Source organism: Wyeomyia smithii, chromosome 1, assembly GCF_029784165.1.
Source record: "Wyeomyia smithii strain HCP4-BCI-WySm-NY-G18 chromosome 1, ASM2978416v1, whole genome shotgun sequence".
In the NCBI taxonomy this organism is placed as follows: Eukaryota; Metazoa; Arthropoda; class Insecta; order Diptera; family Culicidae; genus Wyeomyia; species Wyeomyia smithii.
The window spans coordinates 43,564,705-43,591,266 of NC_073694.1; the positions used below are offsets into that span (position 1 = coordinate 43,564,705).

Below are 26,562 nucleotides of genomic sequence, written 5' to 3' on the forward strand. Positions count from 1 at the left end.
CAAAAGTGTGCACAAGGCAGTGCCAGACCCGAAGCCATGCAGGATTTTTACAGTAAGACAAACAAGGCAGAGCGAGAGAAAAAACATTCCATTTGTCAAAATTTCAACGTCTGCTGAAAAGTGATATGGCCGCTTTCTCCCGTGCTTCGGCGCGCCACAGAGGACAATCACACTGGCACGTATGTACAGCACCATAAATGCACACGTGCTCTCCCGGTCGACTCCAACTGACGAAGAACAATTGAAGAAATTCCAAGGTGAACAGACGTAGAATTCAAATCGCGCCCCAAACATGCCTTCGCAGACGACGGCGAGGGGGAGATGGGTTTGAAATGCGCTGCGATTGGAAATGTTTTTTTTTTTTTGTTATTTCGAAAAAGATCGAGCTGCTCTATAAAAACTTTAAACTTTCACCAGTGCTGGCTGTTTCTCAACCAACGCGTTTTGCTCCTCGGCACCCCGTCGCACCACGATGTCAACCGATTATGATACGTTGTCAGCTGAATTCGTCGGCAGAGACACAGGCATTCCACGTGGAAAGCCTAGAAATGAATGCCGTCTGGTATGCCTGCAGTACCGCACCGTAGACACCCGGGCGACCGATCATTCCGAGTGTCGCCGATATGTGACCGTTGTCGTGTCAGCAGGTCATTTGCGTTGTTTCCAGAACCGACGGCACTATCTACTAGTGTACTCAAGATGGGACTCGAAAGGCACAAATCTTCACCCTCTACGTACGACGATAGAATAGATAGCGGCCGGAGTAAGAATATTACCAGTGCTGTTTTCCAGCAAACGCTAACCCACCAGTCAGTCAGTAAGTCAGTGGCTTGCCACTTGCATATTAGATTATACTTCAGGGTACCACCACAGTGTCATATTTATGATGTACTTACACCATAATTCCAGGGCTGATTTCGTTTATATCCATCCGAAGCGTTCTTTGCTTTCCGCAAATGGATTGCCACGAGATTGGGAGGGAGGGAGTTGGGGCAAATGGCGAAAGCGCAAACAGAGCCTTTTAGATTGGATGATGATGCTCTACATTTACTGCCAATCCTGCGAGAGCGCAGTAAGTTTATTTGAACACCTCTGCGAATGTGTGCTCGCGGAAACCCACATGAATATGATAATTTCAGTGAGTGGCTTTACAGTGGGTTCGGTCCGCAGAGTTGCACAATATAGCGGGTGCGTTGTTGGTATTATGTGGGGGATTTGAAGGTCACACCTTAGCGGGGAGATCCCTTTTGCTTAGCCAATGGAAACAGTGGAACTTGATAAATTTATAAAAAACCGCACGTTCGTTGTTCCCACGGAGCTTTACAGCTTCCTCACGAGGCTCAAAGCCGGCATCATTGCTAGTAAGCCTGAAAAATACTCCCTACGTGCAAGGATTCACGTTCCAGCCAAGGCACGTTTACGCACGCATCCAATTCCAAATGACTAAGAGGCAATTATACTCACGGAAATGCTAGATTCAGAAAACTAGAAGATTTTCAACCAAAGCTTTATTTACTGGCGTGGGAATCGGCGCAGCCTTCACCCCGAAGGGGTTCCCTTTCTATGCCAGCCTTCCGCTGCCGTCATGGTGCAAACTAAACTATTTCTCGCGTTTCGTCAACGTTTCATTCCGAGCACAGGAAGATTTAATCGTCAACATCCGGAAATTAACTTGTTGACGCTTTTTGAAAAATTGCCTTTTAATATCCCGCCCAGCAAATGCGACTCATATATATTTCTTTTTTCGGTGAGCTTTAGGCCATCGTCGTTGACGCCGTTTCTGGCTGCTGCCTGCCGCCACAGGTCGACTAACAACCAGTAATAACATTAACGCAATGCAGGAAAGACACGGCAACTCCCTCGGGCGCAGAAAACAAAAAACCCATCCATCTCGAGAATGATTATGCTTTCAGCTTCCAAGTTCACGATGGACGACCTGGATGGGAGCGCGTTGCGGGCATCTCGCACAAACAACCTCACCGCAGCCTGCTGTCCCACACCTCCCGGGATGCTGCTTTCAGCTGGAAAGTGTATAGGTGCAGGTTTTCTGTCGCTTTCTGCTTTCTGGCTTCATCAGTCCGCCGGAGCTGGTTTGCGGAATTCAGCTAACACCTGCCGGTTGTGTTTCTTTCTTTTTTGACTTTTTTTGGGATTTTTTATTGCACTTGTTGATGGTACCAGTACGTGCAACTTTTCAAAAGGTCACCCCTCGGTGCGAATGTGAGTTGTGTTTCGATTTCTTGTTCGGAGTTTGTCTTCGCCGTTTGCTTTCCATCTTTCAGGTTCCAATGCTGAATTACGGCCAACCTGGTGCCACTCTGCTGATAGTGGGTGTGGGTTTCACCTTACCGATACTTTAAAATGTAGCTTTCGATGGTTGGTTAGTAATTTAAACGTGTTTTTTCTTTGCTTCTTTTCAGAATATTGGCAGTTTTCATCTCACTTCACTCAAGAACTTTAATCAGTAAAGTAAGTACAATAAACCTTAAACAACTTTGGTTTTGTTATTACTACGTTCTCAGCTAAACGAGTTTCATCGAATTTGCAGTAAAAATATAAAATCAAAACTTTCGGAAAACGTGATTTACGCGGTACTTGGTAATTTGATATACAAACATGTTATCAAAAACATAATGAAAACGTCTTAAATGTTAATAATATCAAAGTGTTCTGAAGCATCGAAAGCATAGAAAACTAATAATGTTTATCAAAATACCCAGAAAAGGATAAACATGAAAAATGTCGTACACAGTGCTGCAATATTTCAGAACTGTTGCATGTAAGTGAATACAAAAACAATATCGCAGGCTTAGCCTTGGGGCTAATAGCGGTCTCGATCAACTAGATTAGTTGAGAGAGTTCGTTATCGATATTGTTTTTGGCACATTTTGTATGTGTAGGATAAGTACAACGATACACCGTGCCCCAGTGCTGAGTCGAGAAAATTTCCAGCTCGAAAAGATCCTCGACTCGATCGGGAATCGAACCCGGTATCACTACCGTGTGGGAGAGCTAGCCGACCGACATCGCTAACCACAAACCACGGGGACCACAAATAACAGCCACCATAAACGCTAGTGTTACCATGACAAGGGAATATTTCACTGACATGCAATGTTCATTTTCTTTTCGTTCGATTTTCACTATTTGGAAGCCAAACCATGTTAATTTGTTCGTCAGTGGTAGTGATGTTCGTTCGATTCATTCATTCATTCACTTATCACTGTTTCAAATTTTCTGAAAATTTACCATTCTGTAATATTTTTCTGGAGAGGATTTAAGACTACGACTCAATTTTATTCGTTTTGTTTTATGTGAACTTCAACAAACGACACTAAAAAAGTCAAATTAAGCTCAAATTCGCTGAAAACCGTTTCTAAAGGCTCAGAAGCTTAAGCTCAGAATCACTAAAAACCGCTTTAAAGGTCAGGAAAGGTCAAAATAGAAAATATCCCAAATCAAGCTCAGAATCGCTGAAAAGGCCAGAATAGAAAATGATCCCAAATTAAGCTCAAAATCGCAGAACACCCCTTCTAAAGGCCAAAATAAAAAAATAATTCCAAATTAAGTTCAAAATTACTGAAAACCCCTTCTAAAGGCCAGAAAAGGCTAAAATAGAAAATATCCCAAATTGAGCTAAGAATCACTGAAAACCCCTTCTTAAGGCCAGGAAAATAGCAAATGCTCCCAAATTAGGCTCATAATCGCTGAAAAGGTCAAAATAGAAAAGGATCCCAAGTTGAGCTCAGAATCGCTGAAAACCCATTTAAAGGCCAAAAAGGGCCAAAATAGAGAATGATCCCAAATTGAGCTCCGAATTACTGAAAACCACTTTTAAAGGCCAAAAAAGCCACATAAAAAATGTCCCAAATTGAGCTCAGAATCGCCTAAAACTCTTTCTTAAGGCCAGGAAAGGCCAAAATAAAAAATGATCCCAAATTGAGCTCAGAATCACTGAAAACCTCTTCTAAAGGCCAGGAAAAGAGAAAATGATCTCAAATAAGCTCAAAATCGCTGAAAAAGTCAAAATAAAAAGCGATCCCACATTGAGCTCGAAATCGCTGAAAGCCCCTAAAGGCCAGAAAGGGCCAAAATAGAAAAAAATCCCAAATTGAGTTCAGAATCACTGGAAACCCATTCTCAAGGCCAGGAAAATAGAGAATGCTCCCAAATTAGGTTAGTGTCGATGGTTGTGAGGTGGCGTGATCCACTCACAACCAACCCAAACTGGTCTAGATTCAATCCTAGCCGACACCGGGAGATTTTCTGAGGCGAAAAATCTCTGGGATCACGCCTTCCATCGCATGAGGAAGTAAAGCCGTTGGCGCCGGTCCGTTAATAAACGGGTCGTGAGTTAGGGTCCTGGGTGTGGAGTCGCCTCTCTGGGCGTCGGTGATTGGCCACAACAGTGGCGGAACTAGACCGACGGAAAATAAGCGAGAATAAAAAAAAAAAAACGTCGTTAACTAAAAAACATCTTCCTTTAATCCTCCGCAAATCGCTCCAGCGCTAATTCAGTAAATTTTCTACGATTGTTGTTAACCATCTGCCGATGAACACTCAGCAAGCAGAGAGCACTCAACCATTGTTGACCTCAGCCAGGTTTCCACCCGACGTAATGTGCTGAACGAGAGCTCAATCGTGCTTGTTTTACATGGTGAAGCAAGTTCAATTTTAATTGCTTTCTCAGTCGCAGGTAAGAACGAACGGGCTTCAGCAAGCAAGTCTATAAGATTCCGTTCTTCCTAATTCTTACCGTCTGCTCTCATGCATGACTCATGCTGCAATGTCGATACCAGACTTCCACCTCTCCAACAAAACTTTTAACGTCATAAAAAAATACGAAAGCACCGGTTTTGCACTTTAACTCTTCTAACGACAAGCGTATTACGTTAGCAGGATGCAGCGAGGACAACGCGTAGGTAAATGCACTATCTTCCATGAACCGTGTTTCCTATGAGGTTATTAGAGAATTAAGGTAAGGAATTGTCAATGCTCGATTCCAATACTAAGCTAGATGATGCTGGTGGGTTTGCCCGGTACTTTTGCCGCTGCAATGTCCTTAGTGGATCAACTGAAAAACCTGTGCAATTCCACGCAACATAGGGCAAGCATTTCAATCAATTATTTTTGATCTGGCTGATATTTTACACAGATGTTTCAATGGGCTAAAAATGTCGTTTCGTGCTAACGTATGCGTTAAAAAATGGATTTTTTTCGGATGGTGGTAAAAAAATAACTAAGACAGATAATTAGGTTTGATTAATTTCCTATGGAAGGTAATTATGCTAGCTAACGTGCAGAAAAAAATCTATGATATTGCGTGCGGAATTTTGGCAGTTAACCGCAACGTTCGCCATGGCGGATAAAAACATGCGTTTAGGCATGTTTTTAAATTCTTTTTTCATTTTATTTATCAATTCCTCCTCAAATTTCGCGACAAAATTGTTGGAGTAGATCTTACGCTTCAGGCTTGCCAGAAATCTTTGACGAAACGCAACTTGGGGGCGTTGGGCGGGTTCACCAACTTGGGAACCACATCGACATTTAGCCGTTCCATCTCCTCAAATGATCGCCTCGAATAGTGAGCCGTCTCCAGATCCGGCCAAAAAACCGTGTCTTCGGCCTTATGGTATTTTTTGGTGAACGACGCTACTTCCGGCAGGTACTTCGTACCATAAATTCCCCCGTTCTCGGCCAGTCCGGAGCAAAAGAAGAGCAGCTTTGACATCCCCTTCACGCTGATTGTCAGCCACAGCAGCACCGTCTTGGAGAACTTGGTGTGTAAAATAAATTTCACCTTAATGCTTACTTCTTTCGTGTGGGAAGTAAAATACAAAGTGCCCTACCAGTCGTTGCCTTCCAGAGTGAGACAGGTCTCGTCGTCCATCACCACCGCCACGTCGTGAATTGCCGGGAAAATCTGTTTGACCATCTTATTCAGGCGCTGCCGCTGCGTCATTGCTTGCAGCTCCGAGACTAGTGAACGGGACTGCTTCCTAACATGTATGGCCAAGCGCTCGCAGCGATGTAGCCACTTTTCCCTCGGTCTTCCTCTTCAGCATTCTTTGGAGCTTCTTGTCGCTCAGGGTCGTCGGCCGTCCGGAACTGGGCTTTCTTTCAATGCTCTGATTGTTGTCCAATAGTGCCAAGATGTTGTAGATGCCGGAACGGGCGTATCCGGTGTCCACGAACTGCCGCACGATGTCTGTTTTCGACGCGACGTGGGTACCGTTATTTAAACGGGCAAATCGAATTTTTTCTGATGACTCATCGGTCAATATGATTGATGCTGCATGCGTAGTTTCATCAGTGTGTGTAAAGGTAAACGCATGAAAAATTGGCAGTTTTTGTCCATATTTTTAGCGCAAACGTTATTAGAGTTATTGAAAAAAAATTCTGCACCAATGCCAGCGATTAGGGGGGGGGGCGACGCCCCCCCCCTGGCTACGCCTGTGGTTTTGCATCAAACTTCATCAAAAATCATACATAGAAGCCAAGGCAAAGAATTGTTGCACTGTGTTATCTAAGCATTTCTGCATAACAACCCAGGGACTACCTGTATGACCGTTTTAATTACCAGGTTCGGGATTGCGTCTAGTTCCAGTGTCTTGCTTACCTTCAAAGAGTTTGCGATATCAAAGAGTTTCTCATTCGTAACCCTTACCGCCTCCTCAACCTCTGCACAGCTGCCGTCACTCACAGTTTGTTGTTGTTCAATAACCGGAGGCCAGGGAATTGGGTCGTGGCGTGGAAATAATCCCTCAATGATTCGCGCTAATATCTCTGGCGATTGTTCGGCCAGTGCCGACCCTTCTCTCGTCTTAGCCAGGTGCTCTAGGTGTCACCCCACGGATTCGTGTTGGCACAAGTAGAAAGTCCTATTTTCAGGTAAAACTCACCGTTTGACTTCGCAGCTTACGATGTTGTCACTTGTCAAGAGAGTACCAAGGTATACATAACCGAACGAACGACAACGAAGACTTCCTCATCTAGCTCCACATCAGCACCAGCACTCCCAAGTTTTCTGCCAGCTACCATGTACTTTGTTTCGGTAGAGTTGATGAAGAGCCCCAACCTTGCTGCTTTCTTCCTAAAGGGTTTGAAAGCATCTTCCACAGCTCTACGCTTCACTTCGATTATATCGATATCATCCGCAAAGCCAAAAAGCATATGAAATGATAATGACGGTGCCGTTTCTTTTCCCGTTTCCCCTTCGTACTGCATCTTCCAAGGGAATGTTGAACAGAAGGATTGAATGATATTGTTCCCTCCAGCGTTATCAGCCGCAGCTCTTTCTGCTTGACTGAGCTGCACTCCGCCTTAAAACCCAAAAACAGATGGTGTATAAAATAGCAAAATCAAATCAAAAAGTATATCTTGTTTCTTAAGACGAAACAAGGTTTTGGATTGATCAAATTCTCTCAACTAATCTAGTTGATCGAGACCGCATTAGCCCCCAAGCTAGCGTGCGATATTGTTGTTGTTGTTGTTGACATCTCACACTAAAAAAAATCACAATTGACACACAATTGACAGATTATTTTTAATAAGTTATTTAGATCAACAGTTTGAAGCTCTTCTGGCAAAAAACAGTGAGTGCCACTAAGGAAAAAGAAAAAGTTTCTCTAACAAAAACCTGTTTATGTTTGACGCTGTTATACGTTATTTGCCTTTAAGACCGTAACCGTTCGGTAATGACAAGTTGGAGATAGGAAAGTTGACAGGGGATAGTTTTTAAAAAATTGTCTCGATTATCATTTCATAATATTAAAAAAATTTAAAAAAAATGCTTAATTCTATCGCTCGCTGAAACCTCAAGATCAAACGTAATGAAAAATGTTCAATGAATTGTAGACCAGGAGGATGGTCTCGTAAGAGGACCGAATCGTCGGTGATAAGCGAAGAGCAATCAACGCAATTCATTAGAATGCAAGCTAAAATACCACAACCTTTCTCAATAAACGTCAATTCCAGTCGAAAACATCGAAAAAATAATCTTGTTTCTTATAACGAAATAGGATAAGAAACGGATTAATCAGAACTCACTGTTTTCATCAGCCTAGAAAAACGGGCATAAAACTTCTGAACTTTGATCAATATAGACAATTTTAATACCGGAAACGAAAACTCTGATTGGTTGGCTGTCTGACGAAAATATCGTCATTAAATAATATATTTCAACCGAGAAACATCAACCCAAAATTGTAGCCATTTTCTGGGCGCTGATTGGTTGGAATATTCTCCCTTGAACAGTAACTTCATTTGATTATTGTAAAAGTTTGTCAAACCAATTTTAAAATCTAAAGATATGTGACAGAATGATAAGGACCTTTTTATTATTTTAAAATTATAATTTTATAAATGTTCAGAAAAGAAAACTTCTGTTCCACTCGACTGTAAAAAATTTATGTTGTTATACCATATCATAGCCCGTGAGAATAGACATCATGCTCGCATCGAATATTATAGCATATAAACGACACAAAGTTGGTTAGCATTCAGAAACAAAACTATCAGCCAAACCATCACTTTACTTCGTCTGGATATTTTCGGGAAAGTTATTTCTCAAACCGCAAGCCAAACGTGCAGCTAAACGTTCGTGTATGTGTGTGTGTGTGTATGTAGAGCAAGTTTCACTGCAATTACCGCACTTGTAAACGAATAATTCACCCACGAGAACTCCGTTCACCACGATAGTTGTAACTCATTTCCGAACTCTCATCAAATGGTAATTATAGTTTAGAAACTTTTATTCCCGAGCACATATCATGTTGGACGCGAAGTTACCATTTAAGCTATCTTTCCTGCGTGTGCCGGTCGGCGGAAATGTCAGCCAAGACGCGGCCGATCGATACCGTATATCGTAAGTAATATTGTAGCGTTGCGGCGGGCAATCATCATCGTCAAAAACCCAAACCTCATCATCGCTAATAAGCCTTAAACATTCCTGCGAGCATAGACAAATAAAGATAGACGATGGAACACAGCGGGAGAAAACAAAAACAATCTGTAAGGCAAACCCTAAGCTTTTAAGCTACCTAATAATGCTCAATTCCGAGACAAACAAAGCTATCAAGCGTAATTGATATATACTGTGATCTTGAGTGGTGCGGGTGGCCGCGACGGAGAACTTTTGCACTGACTGGCGGAGAGGCCTGCGGTAGGAAATGCCCGCAATCGGTTACTTGTCGGTTACAAAGAAAAGCGGGAGCGAGTAATGGAGAGAGAACCCCGCAGAAATGACCGTTTATCTTGAACCGGCCATCCGGTCCGGTTCTCTAGTGAAGTGCGTCGGGCGTAAGCGAGTTACAGGCTGGAGAGGTATTATTCCTTTGGAATTGATTTCACGCCCCTAATGATTGGGGCCCCTGTCCCGGACGCAAGTCAATCACTTCTCGCGCATTTCTGTGCGTGTGTGTGTGCGTGCGCGAACGCAAACGCAAACCTAGCTCCGTCCCCGCTGATTAGGAGATTAATAACCCGTTGGCAGCGTATCGAGATGCACGGGCACACCGGGAGACAGAGCGATCGGAATTGATTTGTTGCGCGTTTCGGATAAATGACAGATCACTGGTCGAGCGGGAGTGGTGGTAGGGTAAAGGAAAGGGAAAATACAACTAACGGTAGCTGAACAACGACTCGTGTGGCTCTGGCCACGCGAATCGAACGCTGCGTCGATCGGGTCGTGCTGCCCGGTACTCGAGGTGTAGAAACGTAATATAAACAGGATGGGAGGGGAAGGACAAGAGAGCTGTAGGAAAACCAACCAAAGAAGAATAACTTCGTTGACGTGCCTCGGCTTGGATCGATCGTACGAGCAAGATCAAGCCGCTCCAGGGATTTCTTCGTGTGCCGTGGGCTGGGGCTACTGGGAGGTGAAAGCCAAAACCAGACGCGATTATTTTTATTTCGCCCTCTTGTTGATCTTCTCCTGAAGATGGCAGTTTCTCGAGCGCAAATTAATACATACTTTCTGCTACGGTTCTCGGCTGCTGGAGAATGACAGTGGAATCTGTCCGAGTCACGTTACGGTTCCCGGCAAGCGAGCGGGCGGGTGGAATTCGATTAATGTTAACAGCTGCCGCTGTAGAGTTGTTCCCGTAATCGCACATCCTTCGGGTCTAATTGCAGTTGGCTCTGTGAAGGTTAAATAAATAGCTAACAAGTGTTGCTAGTCGTTTAGAATGGTTGTCACACATTTAGCCATAGGCAGTACAGATAGATAACAGCCTCGCTCGAACAGAGTTTTATCATTGGAAAATATGTTATGGCAAGGTTTCCACAATCACTCTTTAGTTCCACAGTGGAGTCGATGAAAAACAAACATAAAAATGCCACCGGCTGAAACATCACATGCCTCAGCGACGGTTCAAATGATTCTTTTGGCTTTCACTCACTGTGACATTGTTTGTTTGTTTGCAACTACCGTCTGGGGCGCTGTCAAGCAATCGCACAAATTGTTTGTGGTTCCCAATTTGACACATGCACGTACGCTAGCGCTGCTGTCGTAGTACAAGATGCAGTTCGAACACGGCAACTAATGTGAACCAGAATTAATAGTCATAAGAATAAAATAATGAATGAAATGGCATAAAAATTATCAAAATATCGACAGTTAATCAATTGAAACGTCTTTAAATGTTGAGTTGAATTGTACCTCAGAGAAAGTTTCCGCTTCCATTCGGAGAATTCAATCAGTTACCCAGCTGCTATAAAATTCTATATCACTTAACCAAGCAATTTCGCCCAAAAACGAAAACGGTATACCGAAGAAATACATTACCGCGTAGGTAGAAATAAACAAAGACATGCCCGATCCCGGTTGCCCTCTCGATGATCGCTCTCGACGCTCGACGATGATCGGTCGCGTTGCCGGACCGACAGGGGCATCAATAAGCCGAAAATTAACCTCACAGCAGTCCTGCGGGGCATCCGACCGAGCGGGACCGGAAAAACAGGATCTCTTCGCAATCACGCTGCCGTTGGGCGCTGCGCTTGCATCTCTTCCCCCTCCCGCCAGCCCCGCTCAGCGTACGTGCGTTTAAAATCTTGTGTTGTGCTGTACACTTTGCTCTTAATTTCATGATTATACCTCGCGATAGCCGGTGTCTTCTTGACTGTTTTCCACCTCATCGAGCTATGTTTTTCTCGGCAGCCTTATTATTATTATGCTTTGCGTTTTTTTTTTTTTTTGTTACTGTTGTTCGAGATTATTTCTCGCCCGTATAACCGCACGGAAAGGTTGTAGAAGGACAGTGCAGAAAGAAATGGGATAAAAACACTGTGTAAACCAACGTCGCACTCACCGTCAGATTAAAACATCCGAAGGATGCTTGAGGTAACTTTCTGACCACTTTTTCAGTTGATGCAAGCCTACTGTGCACTGGTCCTGTGAGGCTGCGCTCCACGGGACACTGCAGCAGCAGCAACGGTTCGGCCCTCCGGGCGCATACAAGAAGTCACAGTCGAATGCGGCAGCAGTAATCGACGAAGGATACTGTGAGAACTTCTGGCAGGTGTCTTGTGTTTTCTGAAGAAACTCGCAGCGAGAGAGGCGAAAAAATCAGGTTATAAACGAGTGCGACGGGGTCCGTGGATATTAAGAGGGAAAGAATTAAAATAACCTGCATCCAGTTGATTACACGTTACAACCCCAATGGTAATGACGTTTTTGTACCTCTCCCCCGGCCGTCGTCGTTGTTTCTTCAACGTCTTTGTCATAATTTTTCATCTCGAGCTCGATGTCTGCCTTGCCCTGCGTGGCTTCGTTGTGGCTTTGGAAAGTTTTTCTCCCTCTGCTCTGTTCGTTCCTCGGAATCGGAAGGGGGCAATCCTGATTGGTTTGACATCGACGGCCAGCTGCGGCTTTTCTTGTACGAAGCATGTTTCTTTTTCGGGGCTTGTTCGTGTTACACGCAGTAAGTAGTGATTGAAGGATTTTTGACCTCGGAGACCACCGAAAAACTTTTGCACTCGAGGATAACTTTGGCGCGCGTAATCCGTCGTCTGTTCTGACGCACCCAGGCAGACCGCCACGGGGCACAAGAGAATACAGCTAATAATTTCTGCTCTGGAAGTTGTCATTAAGCGTCATAATCACATCGACGATTGTCTATCGACGAAGTCTTAAGCCGGTTTTCTCTGCGGAATGTTGTCCCGACGATGTTGCTGGTGATAAATTACAACGTAATGCGGCGAAGGACTTTTTGCTGTTTTCAATGTTCCGTCGTGCTCATCCATCCGCAGCAGGGCTAATCAGTCTAGCATGGCGCTGGGCCCGGAGGCGAGAAATGTAGCAATAATGCCGTTGATATGTTTTACATTGAATATCAAGTGCTGCTCGAAGCCTTAATGTGGTTAATCTAGTTTACGCTTGTAACGCAACGGGTTCGACTAGAAATTCTGCTCTGGGGAAGACGCAAACGATCGATGATAACAGTACAAACAGAATTTTCAATATTTGCACAGTATTAGTGCGGAAAGTGTTGCCAAATGCGAAGCGCTTAGTTTACTGAATCAACGTTGGCAACAGGCACACGCAACTTGTGGGATGCTGTCAAAGCGGGTAATGCATCGTCATTGCGGCGTTGTCAGCCAATGGTGCCACGCGAGATCTCATCGCGCGAACCATTAGCGTGATGGCCGAGCCGAGATGCACGGCTGCTAAATAAATGGCAAACGCATTAACTGACGTTCGCATCATCAGGTTGTACTAAATTGAATGCTCGCGCTTGCGTTGCACTTAATGGTGGGTTTTACGAGTCTGGTTACCGATGGTCACTCGGTGCGGCAGGGAATTTCGGCACGGGAGTCAGGCAACCCGCAGCGTATTCGGTTGCGTTCGATTAATTGCAGTGGATGAACAAGAGGGGAGTTTAGCGCAGTAGAGAATCGGACGTATATTGGACAAAACTGACCGATTCTGATGAAAAGGACAACGTTAAAAGCTTTCAGTTGAGTCACTGCTCGTAACGGCTACCATTATTTAGGATGCATTGTCCAGGCGACCGTAATGATTGATGAGCGAGTGCTTAATATTTCGATGGTAATTATTTGGGCATAAATGGATGTGCCAATTGAGGCTGTATGTGTCTTTAGAAGGGTGATTTTGACGAAAATTAACTGCAATGGCACCTTTTACATTTTTATACATCAAAAATATGTAATTTTATTGATAATTTTTCAACTCATAATCAATAGAGTATAAAAAATCATGATTAAAACAGAACAAAAGGCTGAAAAGCAATACCTAAGGCCCAAAATTGGGTTAAGAATAACTGGTAATTTTTTATGTTCGAAAAGTGTGTGATTTCAAATTATACTTAAAATTGCTTCTAAATACCGCAATTGGCAAAGGATGATAATAAATCAAACTGTATTTTACCAGGTGGTCCCGTGGTTCTGTGGTTAGCGATGCCGGTCGGCTAGCTCTCCCACATGGTTATGATGACGGGTTCGATTCCCGATCAGGTCGAGGATCTTTTCGAGCTGAAAATTTTCTCGACTCGAAACTGGGGCACGGTGTATCGTTGTACTTATCCTACAACATGTAAAATGTGCCAAAAACAATGTCGATATCGAATTATCTCAACTAATCTAGTTGATTGAGACCGCTATTAGCAATCCAGGCTAGCGTGCGAAATTGTTGTTGTTGTATTTTCGTGCGATATTGTTGCTGTTTTATTTTTCAACAGCATTCTTTGAAACAGTTACAAAAAATGAAAGATATCTTATGGTTAAGCTTTTATCTGAAATTACAATCGTGAGATCGTGGTTCACGTCACACAGATGTGCAGAATTATTTCTGCACAATACAAATATTTGGAGTCCGCGTGAAAATTGGTCTTGCTCAAGATATAGCAGCAGATTTTTGTCTGAGTCTATTTATACAGTCCATCGCCAAATTGAGCTTGGCTAACACTTGGCTAATTGACTGTATTTTAGTTCTTCGATATTAAAAATAGATAGTTTTTATTCTTCAAATCGTTCCTTTTCACTCTAAACCCAAGTAACATACAAAACATGTTAGAACATAATTCACAATGACAGTAGAGCAAAATCATTTCAAATCGCCTGGAAATACGCGAAAATTTAATCGACCATTTTTGATTTGAATGAAACTTTGCACACGTATTTGGCTTAGCAAACTGAGCATTTTTCATAGGTGGAGAGATTTTTTACACCCATGAGTTACATTCGAAAAGGGTGTATGCCTTTTGGCATAGGTTTTATTCGAAGCATTGTAGCCCAGAAACCGTTGGTTGTATAGAAAAACTGTCTGAGAATGAGTTGTAGCGAATCGAAAATGCACCATAAAAAAATATACACTGTACAAAAAAAAATTTTTTTTACCAAAAAAAATTAAAAATAAACATTAAATTTCAATTTAAAAAAAAGAGTTGAATTTTTTTTATTTTTTTTTTTAAGAAACTTGACGTTAATACGCAACTTTTTAAAAAAAAGTCCAGGATGGAGAAATAAAAAATATTTTTTTCATGGTAGATTAATTTTTTATAAATATTCTAATTCAAACATTTTTCAAAATATTTGTATTCTGATGATTTTAATAGATGCAGAGAGTCATTTTGAATCAAACGTATGGTTTTTGCTGGAGAACCATGAACAAATTAAGAAAAACGTGTATTTTTCGAAATATTTATAATTTTTCGAGCTTAAATTCAAAATAACTCGAAAACCGATGCCTTTATAATGTTTACTACCAAGAGCTTTTTGATTCAAAATGACTCTCTGCATCTTTAAAAATCATCAGAATACAAATATTTTGGAAAAAGTTAAAATTAGAATGTTAATAAAAAAAATAATCTACCATAAAAAAATTATTTTTCATTTCTCCATCCTGGACTTTTTTTAAAAAGTTGCGTATTAACGTCAAGCTTCTTTAAAAAAAATAAAAAAAAATTCAACTCTTTTTTTTTAAATTGAAATTTAATGTTTATTTTTAATTTTTTTTGGTTAAAAAAAACTTTTTTTTTACAGTGTATATTTTTTTTATGGTGCATTTTTAATTCCCTACAACTCATTCTCAGACAGTTTTTCTATATAACCAACGGTTTCTGGGCAATGCTTCGAATAAAACCTATGCCAAAAGGCATACACCCTTTTCGAATGTAACTCATGGGTGTAAAAAATCTCTCCACCTGTGAAAAATGCTCAGTTCGCTAAGCCAAATACGTGTGCAAAGTTTTATTTAAATCAAAAATGGTCGATATTCGACCATAGGTCATTTGGCGCGATCTTGCTCAGTAGTCATACAAGCATACTATAAGCGCAATTCAAAACTTGTGTTGTTATATTCTTGTTCTTGTGTTTATGAAGTTATCAAAACAGTACAGAAAGCAACTTAAAATACAACATTTGTGAGAAGTTGTTTTTCATCGGTAATTCAACCACATTTCGAACACAAACTCATTTTTTCCTGGTTTTGGAGATGTTTTTCAATAACATGAGTTGAACAAACAACAACTATGACACAAACGACACTTGTCTTAAAGCTGTCCTACAGATGTTTTCACTATGTATTAGAAAACTGTGTATTAAATGCCCAGCCGGGGAAGCCGCGCGCGTTCAATATTATACGCCTAATAACAATACTACGTACCTGTAAAGTACTTTTCCTATTATTGGTATTCGAAAACCAACGTAAAACTACTTGATCAAATTGTTAATGAAATTATTTAAACGATTTTAATAAACCTATTCGAGGTGGGTCAAAATGCGCCGTGAAAAGGTAAACAAAACGCTTACAGTGCAACCAATATCACTCTAATGTTTGGTTACCGTATATCTAACAACGTTTTCTGGTTTTGAAATATTTTATGTCTAGATAACGTTGAAACTATGCGAAAACAATTCTAATATTCAAGCAACAGAAACAATTAATTTTGAAAGGTTGAACATTGCTTTTCATCATCAATTTATAATTGATTAAAAGTGCCACTGACAAAAACGATCATCGAACTGGTTGCACTGCGCGTAACAATACATTTGCGCATGCGCTGGGTAAATGTTGTCATAGCAACGCATTTGCGCATGCGCTTTGTTATGGCGAATTCTGACCCACGAATGCGCGAATTTCTTCATTGCACTGGGTCATTGCAGCTCTACCAAAGGAAAAAAGAACATTGCGATTTACTACGCATGTAAGAAAGAGATGCCAGATAGTTGTTTACGAACTAAGCCCATGCAGTGGTGGGGTAAATTGACTCTTCGCAATGAAATAAATCAGTGAACATTCTTTAATGCCTAATCTATTTTCCACTGATTAACAAATAGAAAACAATACCCAATCAATGGCGCATAATTTTCTCAGACGTAAAACGTAATGTTTCACCATGAAATTTGACGCGCACGTAAAACTTTGTATTAAAAGCATCAAATGGTTGATTTATTATTGTTTCTTGTTTGATTATTCGAAACGCCATAATCACTATTTTTTTGATTATTGTTCCTGATATAAATCAGTGTCGTTCTGCGATATTTTTATTTTGAAGTTTTGTGCTTGCGTCAGCGATGTTTTGATTAGTTAGCAATTACAACTTAAAAATAACCTATTTTCAACGTATTTCTACCGTATTGGTACTCGAGATGTATTTTAAAACTTCGGTCTTGCTTTCATGAAGTTTCACAATACTTCATAGAGTACCAGTACTTGTTCTAGTAGCCTTTAATTTTTGCGCTTATCTGGTGATAGAGATGTAATGGCAAAGGTAATGTCAACTGAAATCTATAACTGAAGGTTGTATTAGAGGAGTTATCTCAACTGCTCTATAACAAGGTGTGTTACTTGGGAAGTAGCCCAAAGTATAAAAAACCGTCTCATATAACTTTAATTAAAAAAAGCGAGAATTGTATTCAAGATACGACCGCATGTACATCAGCATGCGGTCGTATCTTGGATACAATTCTCGCTTTTTTTCGTAAATTATTATTTATCGAACTCGTCAATTATATATGTGGTGGTCCTGGTAAGAACTGTTTTTTGTTGTTCTCGTAGACGAAAATTATATTGACTGCTTCCAAAACTGTGTGACTCACTCTAAAAAATTTTAGCTTAAATTTGAAAATTTATTACTCTTCATACAAAATGTTGAATCGTCTCAAGAAAGATTGTTATAGTTGACTAGATAGCAACATTTTTAACTCAGAACAAAATTTTGTTATTCTAAAGAAGCAACTTCAGGACACAATAGCGTTTTATACTGGCGTGGCTGGTTTTTTATTTCCATCCAACCAGCTATGGAGAGGAATCGAAAATGATTCAATTGTGGTTCTGTACTGTTACTGTACAAACAACGATCTGTACAAGTTACGACTTAGCTTCAATCCTTTCAGTCCGCAATAGAATGCTGGTTTGATGCGTTTACCCGCGTCGTTCGTTGTGTTTTTTTTTTTTTTTCTCTATACGTGGCGCTTCATTTTTCTCCATTTATGTAAAAATCTCGTTTTTTGCACTTCACTCTATTAGATTTTGTATAGTCTATTCGGTGGGCTCTGGTCCAGATTTGCTGAAAACGTTTGTGATCTTCGATTGAGCACAGTTGAGGAGGGAGCGGCGATTTTTGGTACAATATTGATATTTTTTTGGCTTTGTATCACTCCATCACAATATTAGTATGGTGCCATGTGCCAAAAACAAAGGTTAAGCATCATGGCTCTTCAAGAAAGGCAGCAATCGTTTATGTAGACACTTCTTCTCGTAAGTTTCTTTGTTGATTGTGCCTGTGATAATAAAAAATGAGCTTGTCAAACAAGATATTGCTTGAGAAATTTGGCCATCTCTTCTGTTTTAAAAAACTCTTGAGTATTTTGAATGGCAATTGCAGTGTAATAAGCCAATCCTGGATGTTGTTTGAAGTCTACACGACGTATATTTCATCGTCCATCACGAAACATGAAAATTTTGTGAAAAAATTGCTATAAAATTTTGGAGCACGTGTTTTTGCCGTAAATTTCTGCTTATCGTCATGGTTGGGGACTTTTGTGACTCTGTCTTCAAGCCAGAACACTTGTTGGATTTCGGAACGAATCCTCTCCAAAATTCCTCTCCAAAATCATCTTCACCTTTTTGTCCATCGAACTATTTACTTGACCAATATTTTTGTCACTTCTTAGTTTCCTCCCGACACTCTTATATTACACACTCTTCAGCTTTTTCGCGAGTTCACGTATCGAGAGATGATTTGCGGTACAGCTGTACCATGATGAGTAGAACATGGTGTAACGGTTTGACCAAAAAGTAGGCGCAGGGCGAGGAAGCGCTTTTTCACTTTGGAGGGTTGGAGACGAAGCATCACTATGCAACAGCGAATAAATTTTTCGTGTTTGTTGATATATCCTTACTAACTAGGTAATTTCGCCCATTTTATATTAGGCTGAAACTTTGCATAGATGTTTCTATGGGCAAAAGATGCCATTTCGTGCTATTGGTTTAATTTTTTGGAACACAACTCATTTTTTAAAAGCTATTGAAAAATACCATTTTGGGAAGGTGTTGATGAATACAAATGTTTTCAGAGCCAAAACGGTTTGTTTGACCGGCGTTACGTCTTCGGCGAAGGTGTGGATAATAGTTTCGTCTTTAAAAACAAAAACACACTCTGAGAAAAAGTTTTTTTAATCCCAAAAATTAAACCAATAACACAAAATACCATCTTTTGCCCATTGAAACGTTACAGCCAAATCAAAAAATGGTCAATTAAATTGGTTACTTGTTTCTTTTTTGTGGAAATGCGTTATATTAAATCATTTTCGATTTTCCTGAGGTTAGGTCGATTATAGCAGAATTCAACCGAATGAGGCAAAAATCACCGGAAAGCACATCGGAAGGCCAGGAAAGATTCTATTCTGGCTTTCGAAAACCTTTAAGCCGGTCAAGCCTCAATTTGGCTACTATTTTTCTCAGAATGCTTTTTGAAAATTCGCTCATTAATCATATATTTTAGTTGATTTTATGTTTATTCTCTCTGCTCTATTTTAAGCAGCAAATAAGAAGCTAATACACTCGAAAAAATTGAATCCTGTAGAAGCCATCATTCAAGATATCCATTCCACCATAATCTCGCTTAGTGTCAGCTTTTGTAAGGTTTCTTTGCAGCAGCTTCACGTCATCACATGGCTTCTCATTCATCAAGCATTCCACAGCATCGCATGCATGCATGCAGCCCACAGTACCACGTTTCGGCAAAAGGATAAATTTTAAAGAAGTCAGTTAAGACAAATTTAGAAGAAATGATATTTTTAACTCAATGTTAGTTATTACGCAATTAGGAGCGATGCTGCCAGCTCCAACCGTGCAGGTTTCAAAACATTAGTCTCCAAAACCAGGGTAATCATTAACCCATTAAGGTCTAATTTTCACTGTGGCACCTTCAATCGCAGCTCGTTGCAGGATACAAAACGATGATACCCCGCGCGGGAGAAAGGATGCTAACGGTGAGAGCTATTGTGAAAACGAACATAAAAAAACACCCCTCCCCCATTTATGAATAAAAGTACAAAACTCGTACAACCGGAGCGGAAAATGACCACCCCGTGGTGTCGTGGTGGATCGTTGTTCGCGCAATGGTGTCATAATTTCCGTTTTACTCCGGGTCGTCAGACTGACATGAATGACGGGGCTAACTTGAAATAACTGCTAATTGCGAGGGTATTCGCGCTGTGCTCTGCCACGAGGTGGTCGCACCCGGGGCAGCGTGATGCAGCAGTGGAGATTCATATTTTAACCCACGGCAAATGGCGAATGCTATTCTGTTACACAGTGATAGAACGGGGAAAAAACTAGCAAAAAACAGTTACCCCGATCGTTGTCTTTCCTCCACTCGGCAGGATTATGCACTGCTGCCGACCGCGAAGGCGTAAATTAGTCGAAAACGAGCAACGATACTAGGACTGTGACAGTTGGATATCGCCCAATTACTAGGAAAATTACTAAACTAGGAAAACCAATTCCAGAACAATGTCCTAAGGTAAACTTCTGCCTCAATTATTTCAAGCCATGCTTACTGAAATCAAACAAACAACGCTGCAAGTTTCCTTCGCAAAATGCTCGCATTCTGCAAAAAAGCATATCCATTCCAGAACCTGCTGTAAGCCTAATTGAAACTGAAACAATACCCCTTTGTGGTGCTTCATGACACTTTTTCATCAATTCTCGAACTCGAACAGCTTGAGTCCTCCTCCGCTCACACCACGAAGGCTTTTAATCAGAGGAAAGTCCAGTCACACTGACATGCCGCGCTGCCCACTGCAGGAAAAACGTTCGAACGTCGTTAGCTTCATGACTGCGGTGCCCACCGATGCACAGGGAAACAACCGGCTTCTGGACGATAGGGCAAGGTTCTTTATTAAAAAGTGAAGCTTAGGAAACCCTCTCTGCCCGCACGGGTGCAGTGCAATGGCCACTTTCTCCGGGAACGTAAAAAAGGATTATTTCCCTCCGAGTGATGGGTTCAATAGTGAAGAAGCCCTTAAGAAGCTTACGTTCCTGTAGTAGTGCGGAGGCCTCACCCCAGCAGTGGAAGGTATTTTCGTAACTATGAGTCACCTCCTTTTTTTGCTGGAGAATTTTCCTGGGGGAAACAACACGGCAGTCCCTAGCGAGTGAGTGATGGTTTCTTCTAGGTGCCCCGAGCATCGGAAAACAGATTAGATAGCAGCCCGTGCCGTACGTCGAACGTCGACCGAAGGTGCGTGTTTGGCTATTTGTACGGAAAATGCTCTAGCCGACAAGAGGATTGTGGTGATTGTAGGAGAGCGAACGTTTTGCCGAATGGGAATTCCACCAATTGCGAAAGGTGTTAGTTGATGGGCGGTGGAGATGACAATTCGTTATTACCCAATTAGGACTGGCTTTTGTAATTGGAAATAGTTTCGTCCGATAGTGGATCCAAGGGAGGGAGTGGCACTTCATACGCTTAGCAAACCAAGCTTAGAAATTACAGTACAGGCAACTTTGTTTAGTTTAGGTTTTTTAAGAGGAATCATAAAAACGCATCATTGCAGTTTCATCGCAAAAACAAAACAGTCTGCATCGCAGAGCTTTTCTCCTTTCGTTTTTCTTTTCTCTGCTAACTATCAATTTAGTCTGTAACTGAATAGGATAGTTCGCCAGCATGTTTTTAAATTGTGTTTCCAGTTTTTTCTTCTTCTAGTCGTCCTTTGCTCAATATATGATTCGCTTTGAAAGAAACCACTTTTCCATGCAACTTTATCAAAAAAGAAAACTAATGATGCCAACATTCATAAACTTTCCGGGAAATTTGCCTGGCAGCTATTTTTCTTTCACGGTTTCCGCCTCAATGGCACGCTCTGCAGAAAGAAACCAGTTGGATTCAAGCACGCAGCCACGGCCGAGTCGGCAGCGCTTAATTAAACGCATTTTCTTTCAATTCGGCTGCAATAAACTGGCGTGAAAGTCGTTCTCGCTGTAAAAATAACTATTTACTGGACCTTCCACACCAACTAGGTACTTATCAGCTGAACAGAACCTCATCCTTTTTTCCCCATCTCTCGCTCTCATAACTGGGGCGTTCTGAAACAAATTGAAAAGCAGATGAAAAATAAACACGCGATTGTGGCAAACGGTAACCTCCAACGAGCTGACGTTTCTTTAGCTCACTCTCTCTCTCTCTCTCCCTCTCTCTCTCTCTCTCTCTCTCTCTTTCTCTGTCAATCCCTATCTCTCGCTCTCTAATGAATGCAATAAAGTTATGAATGGTGCCACTTTAAAATTTTCTTCGCTTTGAACGATCCTGGCCGCTGTGCCAACCTGCATGCATCTAGGTTAAACGGCTGCCACCCTCAGAAAGAGGAGCGTCCTTAGCGGAGGGAAAGGGTAAGAAATAACATCACGCCCAAGTGAGAGCATCCACGAAGGGTTGGGGCTAATCTTTGATGGATTCCTATCTCGGGTAGCTAACGAGCGAGTAATTTGTTTCTCTAATGGTGCGTCGGATGGCACTGGCAATGGCACGCCCGATGACAGTGCAGTTGAGCTTTGAAAGTTTATCATCTGCTATCAGAGATCAAACAAAGGGTGTGTAACAGCGATGGTCGGTTCGGGAAGCCTCGTAAGTTCCCCCCTCGAAGTCTTGTTGATCTGAAACATGATTGTATAATCTTTGTGGAAAACATTTCATGTTCTAGATAATAATTTCTGTTTGTATAACATTTGCTAATAGTCGCTAATTGAAAGGGTAGATCGAGAGTGTATTTGCCTGACTCATAGATGGCGTTGGTTGGATAGAAACGTAATATTTCATAATATTTTGTATTTCATACTTTTCTATCTGAACTCTGACTCTGAACTTGATATGAGATCAGTTTTCAACCATTTCGAAATAGTCTTCGGCCATTTTAGGCTCAATATAGAACTATTACACTGGTTGACAACCAAGATTCTCAACCAACAATCCCGTGAATTTTGGAGCCCCTAGTATATGGAGATGTGCGTCAAGGTGCGTCAGAGTGTCGCATAGTAATTGCCCGCTGGGTTAGTCGCTTCAACATTACGTTTACAAGAAAACTCATTTGACTCACCGAAAAATTAATCTATTCTAGGGGCACCAAAATTTACTGGAATGGTTGAAAATCTACAATCTTTCATGTTTTTCCAGTTTGAGTTCAAGGGCTTGTGTTCATACTGCCTTTAGCAAAGGTGTTCCATTCAATACTTTCCATTTTATAGTAGTTGCGATTTTGTGAATAACGACCTAAAAGTGAGAAATGAGTTTCACTTTTTTATCTTCGCATATAAATACCACCTTTGGTCAGCAAATTTGTAGCAAACTTTATAAGAAACAACTTTGTCGAAGGCACTATACTTCCATCTGTTTATTGTAATGGACTTATCTGAAGTTTTATATGCTCCTAAAAATCTTATCACAGTGTTCTTCTGCAATTTACCAATGTTCTACAATGTTGTTTGCTATAATAAAACAATTAATTTTACTGAAGAAAGTTTATTTTGAACTCTTTTTTATTTATTGAAGATTTATCTTAAAATAAGGAACTAAATTACTAAAGATATATACAAAATCTGCAAATATCTGCAGACAAAACCAGATCGATTTCGTCGATATCTATGAAAAGTAAAAATAAAATAAAATGATGGCAGTCAATTCGTGTGAGAAAAGTTCATTTTGTCGGATAAAAATCTTTAACAATGTAACATGTTGAGTAACAAAATTGCAAAATTGTGCGCCATGAATGACTTTCCACGAGACAAAGGAAAGAATATGGATTCCTGGCAACACTTTTCCTTTCCTGTTTCCAAAGCTGCAAAAACGTGCTCGAAATAGTTTTGACCCAAAAATATAGATTTTAGAGCCATAGTGCCTTCAAGAAAATTAATCCATTGATTATTCTCCATTTCATAGAAGTTACAATTTTGTGATTAATCCACTTAACAGTGAGAAGCGAATTTTACTTTTTTCATTTTTGCATATAAAAATTCACTTTGTTCGGCAAAGTTGTTGCACATTTTATAAGAAACAACTTTTTAAAAGATACCATACTTCTATCTGCCTTTTCAAAGCTTTGGTGAAGGTTTCTACAGATGGCCACTAAAAATCAATTTTTTCAGTAAAACATTTAGTAGTGATTTTCTACAATTTTTCAATGTTCCAACAACAATGTATGTTTGATATCACAAAACAAACAATTTCATCGAAGAAAGTATATTTTATCCCTCATATTTCATTGGTTCATCGCTATGATACTTTTGAAATAATGCACTAATTTACTGACAGATATTTTTAAAATCTGCAAATATCTGCAGACTAAACCTTTTCTATGTTTCAGTATGAGTAAAACATCATTTAATCCAGGCATAGGCATTTGTCTTTCGCTGTCTCCTGTGCAGATATTTGTAAATAAATAAGTGCATTATTTTAATAAAAAATCTTGAGTAACTAAATAAACTTGAAAGATAAAAATAAATTTTCTTCCGTTAATTTGTGTGTTTTATGATAGTTAACAACATTGTAGAACATTAAAAAATTTTAGAAAATCACTATAAAAAGTTACATTGAAAAAATGATTTTAAGGGGCATTCTAGAGAAAACTTTACAATAGTTCATTTACATTAGCAGATACAAGTATAGTGTCTTCGACAAAGTTGTTTCCTACAAAATGTGCTAAAACTTTACTCAGCAAAGTGGATTTTTATATGCAAAAATGAGGAAAATAAAACTCAGTTCATAGATAGATAGAAGTATGATGTCTTCCACAAAGTTGTTTCTTTTAAAATTCACTACAACTTTGCTAAGCAAAGTGGATTTATATATTCCAAAACGGGAAAAGTAAAATTTTTTTTTCACTGTTGAGTGGATTAATCATGGAATTGCAACTTCTATAACATGGAGAATAATTAATGGAACAACTTTGCTGAAGACGTTACGGCTCTGGAATCAATGTTTGCGGGTCAAAATAATTTCGATCACGTAGCTTTGGAAACAGTGTGCGTCGGTGCTTGATCCTCGTTTTCGCATCGACACGCAACGACTGAAGCACATTACCACACAGTGAATATCTTTTTTCTAGAACTTATTTAGCGCGTGGAGCGGCTTTGAGACATTGTTTGATTGCCTTTCTTTGCTTTGTGCCGTCTGCGAATAGTGTAGTAGTCATTCCGTAGTGTGAGCACGTACAACGTATCCGGGTGACTATGTTGCCAGTTGATTTCAAGTCAAACACAACTCAAAATCGGTACGATATTTCTAACAGTATTTCATGAAATTTTATGAATTAAACTATAAAAACATGTTCTGTTTAACAGCAGATACTAGCGTATATAAAGTCGAACTCGTTTTTGCGGTGTAGCTGCTTGTTTTTGGTTTTCAAGATAGTGTAATTTTTGTGCCCATCAGAACAAGTTGTAATATGAATCATGATGTACCGTGGAATGGGGTAAAATTGATCAGTGGGGTGAAATTGATCACCTGAAAATTCGTGATAAAAAATAGTAATCAAAAGATATTGCTCTTACAACACTAGGCAATGTTAACATATCCTTAAACGCCACTTTTGCATGATTCACATACCTGTTAAAAATAACCCTTGCATGCGCGGTGAAATTTTTCACATTCCGGAAAATTCTTCTAACTCAGTCAAAACTCAATCAAGTTTGAGCAAACAAGTTTCCAAATAACAAAAAAAAGTATCGAATTTACCTAAAGTAATCTTAGTTAAGGGTTAATTACGTTAAATTTGGAGAAGTGAGTAAAGTTTGATAAAAGCTCAAAAAATGTCATTTTCAACAATGATCATTCCATACTATTAAAGAAATACTGATAAATTCGCAGGAAACTACAAAGATTTCAATTTCAGAGCTAGTTTTTGAGCTTTTGCAACAAACCGAACTGAAATCGGTCTAACGACGGTAAAATATCGGATCGGAACACATACCAGTGCTTGTTTTAAAATTATACTATTTCGGAAAAAATGTACATGAAGCTAGTTAATTGGAAATTGTTATAAAAATTAATCAATTTCACCCCATTCTATGGAAATGATTTACGGGAAACCTGGACATAAACATATGCAAGTCACTGAACAAATGGACTGATTTTGTCAAGATTTGAACCTACCAGAAGCTAGTCACAGTCGATACTGTGACCTTGTAACTAAAAGCACTCTAATAGCACACTTTAGTTCTATGTAACCATTTCATACAGCCGCTAGGGCTGTATACTTTGTAATAGCTCCGTGTAAATTTTCAAAGTAATTATCGTTTTAAATCACTTGTACACTAGCGCCGCCTGGTGACCTTATCGCTACAATACATTTTTTTTCGCTGGTGTACGAGGCTGGCGGTACTGGTAGCACCATGTGGTTACGGATTGCTACTACAAAAAACTTTACACAAGTTTGGAACTCAGCTTGGACGTCTGTATGCGGTAATAGTTTTTTCAGGAAGCCAATGAAAACACTGTTAAATTTGAAGTGAGAATTGCTTTATTGCTTTCAATATTCTCATCATTCGTTTCATCATTGCATTGAAATTAAGCAGTTCGCATGCAAGCTTGCGGATACAAGTGTAGCATCTTTCCTCAGTCTTGTATGCAATCAGTTGCGAAGTGTTCCATGAAACGTCAACTCTTGGGTTTCATTAGGAGAAACAAATACGTGTGGAAGCTTCACTTTGAATCTATTCAACATTTACACAGTAGATAAATCGATTTCTGCGAAGCTAATCAGCATTCGTAAATTGAGTGAATTGGGGCGTTCAAGTAATGGCTAGGAACACCCAAATTCACAGGGATGGTTAAAAATGGAATGAATCTTTCTAAGGCAGCTGTTTTGAGATTCAGGGCAGCATTTTTTCGATTTTGTCAACCACCTTATCTAATGATTTCGAAGCGGAGCCGACAGATAACTGCGGAAGGGTTTCAAGCGTGATAATAACGCATTCTTCTGTTTCGTTTGACCTATGTTTTCTTCACTTTTGATACGATATTGCTTACCCAAAAGAAGGGCGTAATTTGCGACAAGATTCTTATAAAACAAAGATCCGATTTATGAGTCAAGTACCTTTTCGAA

At 40.2% G+C, this 26,562-nt stretch overlaps 1 protein-coding gene across 2 annotated transcripts in view; it reads left to right on the top strand.

Moving 5' to 3' along the window:
• Nucleotides 1-26,562, top strand: part of LOC129731737 (irregular chiasm C-roughest protein-like) — a 132,211-nt gene that overhangs the window by 86,978 nt on the left and 18,671 nt on the right. For both annotated transcript variants that reach the window (XM_055691980.1, XM_055691988.1), the window contains exon 2: nucleotides 2,421-2,469. The gene's annotated coding sequence lies outside the window, so the exon portion shown is untranslated. The remainder of the gene's footprint in view (nucleotides 1-2,420; nucleotides 2,470-26,562) is intronic.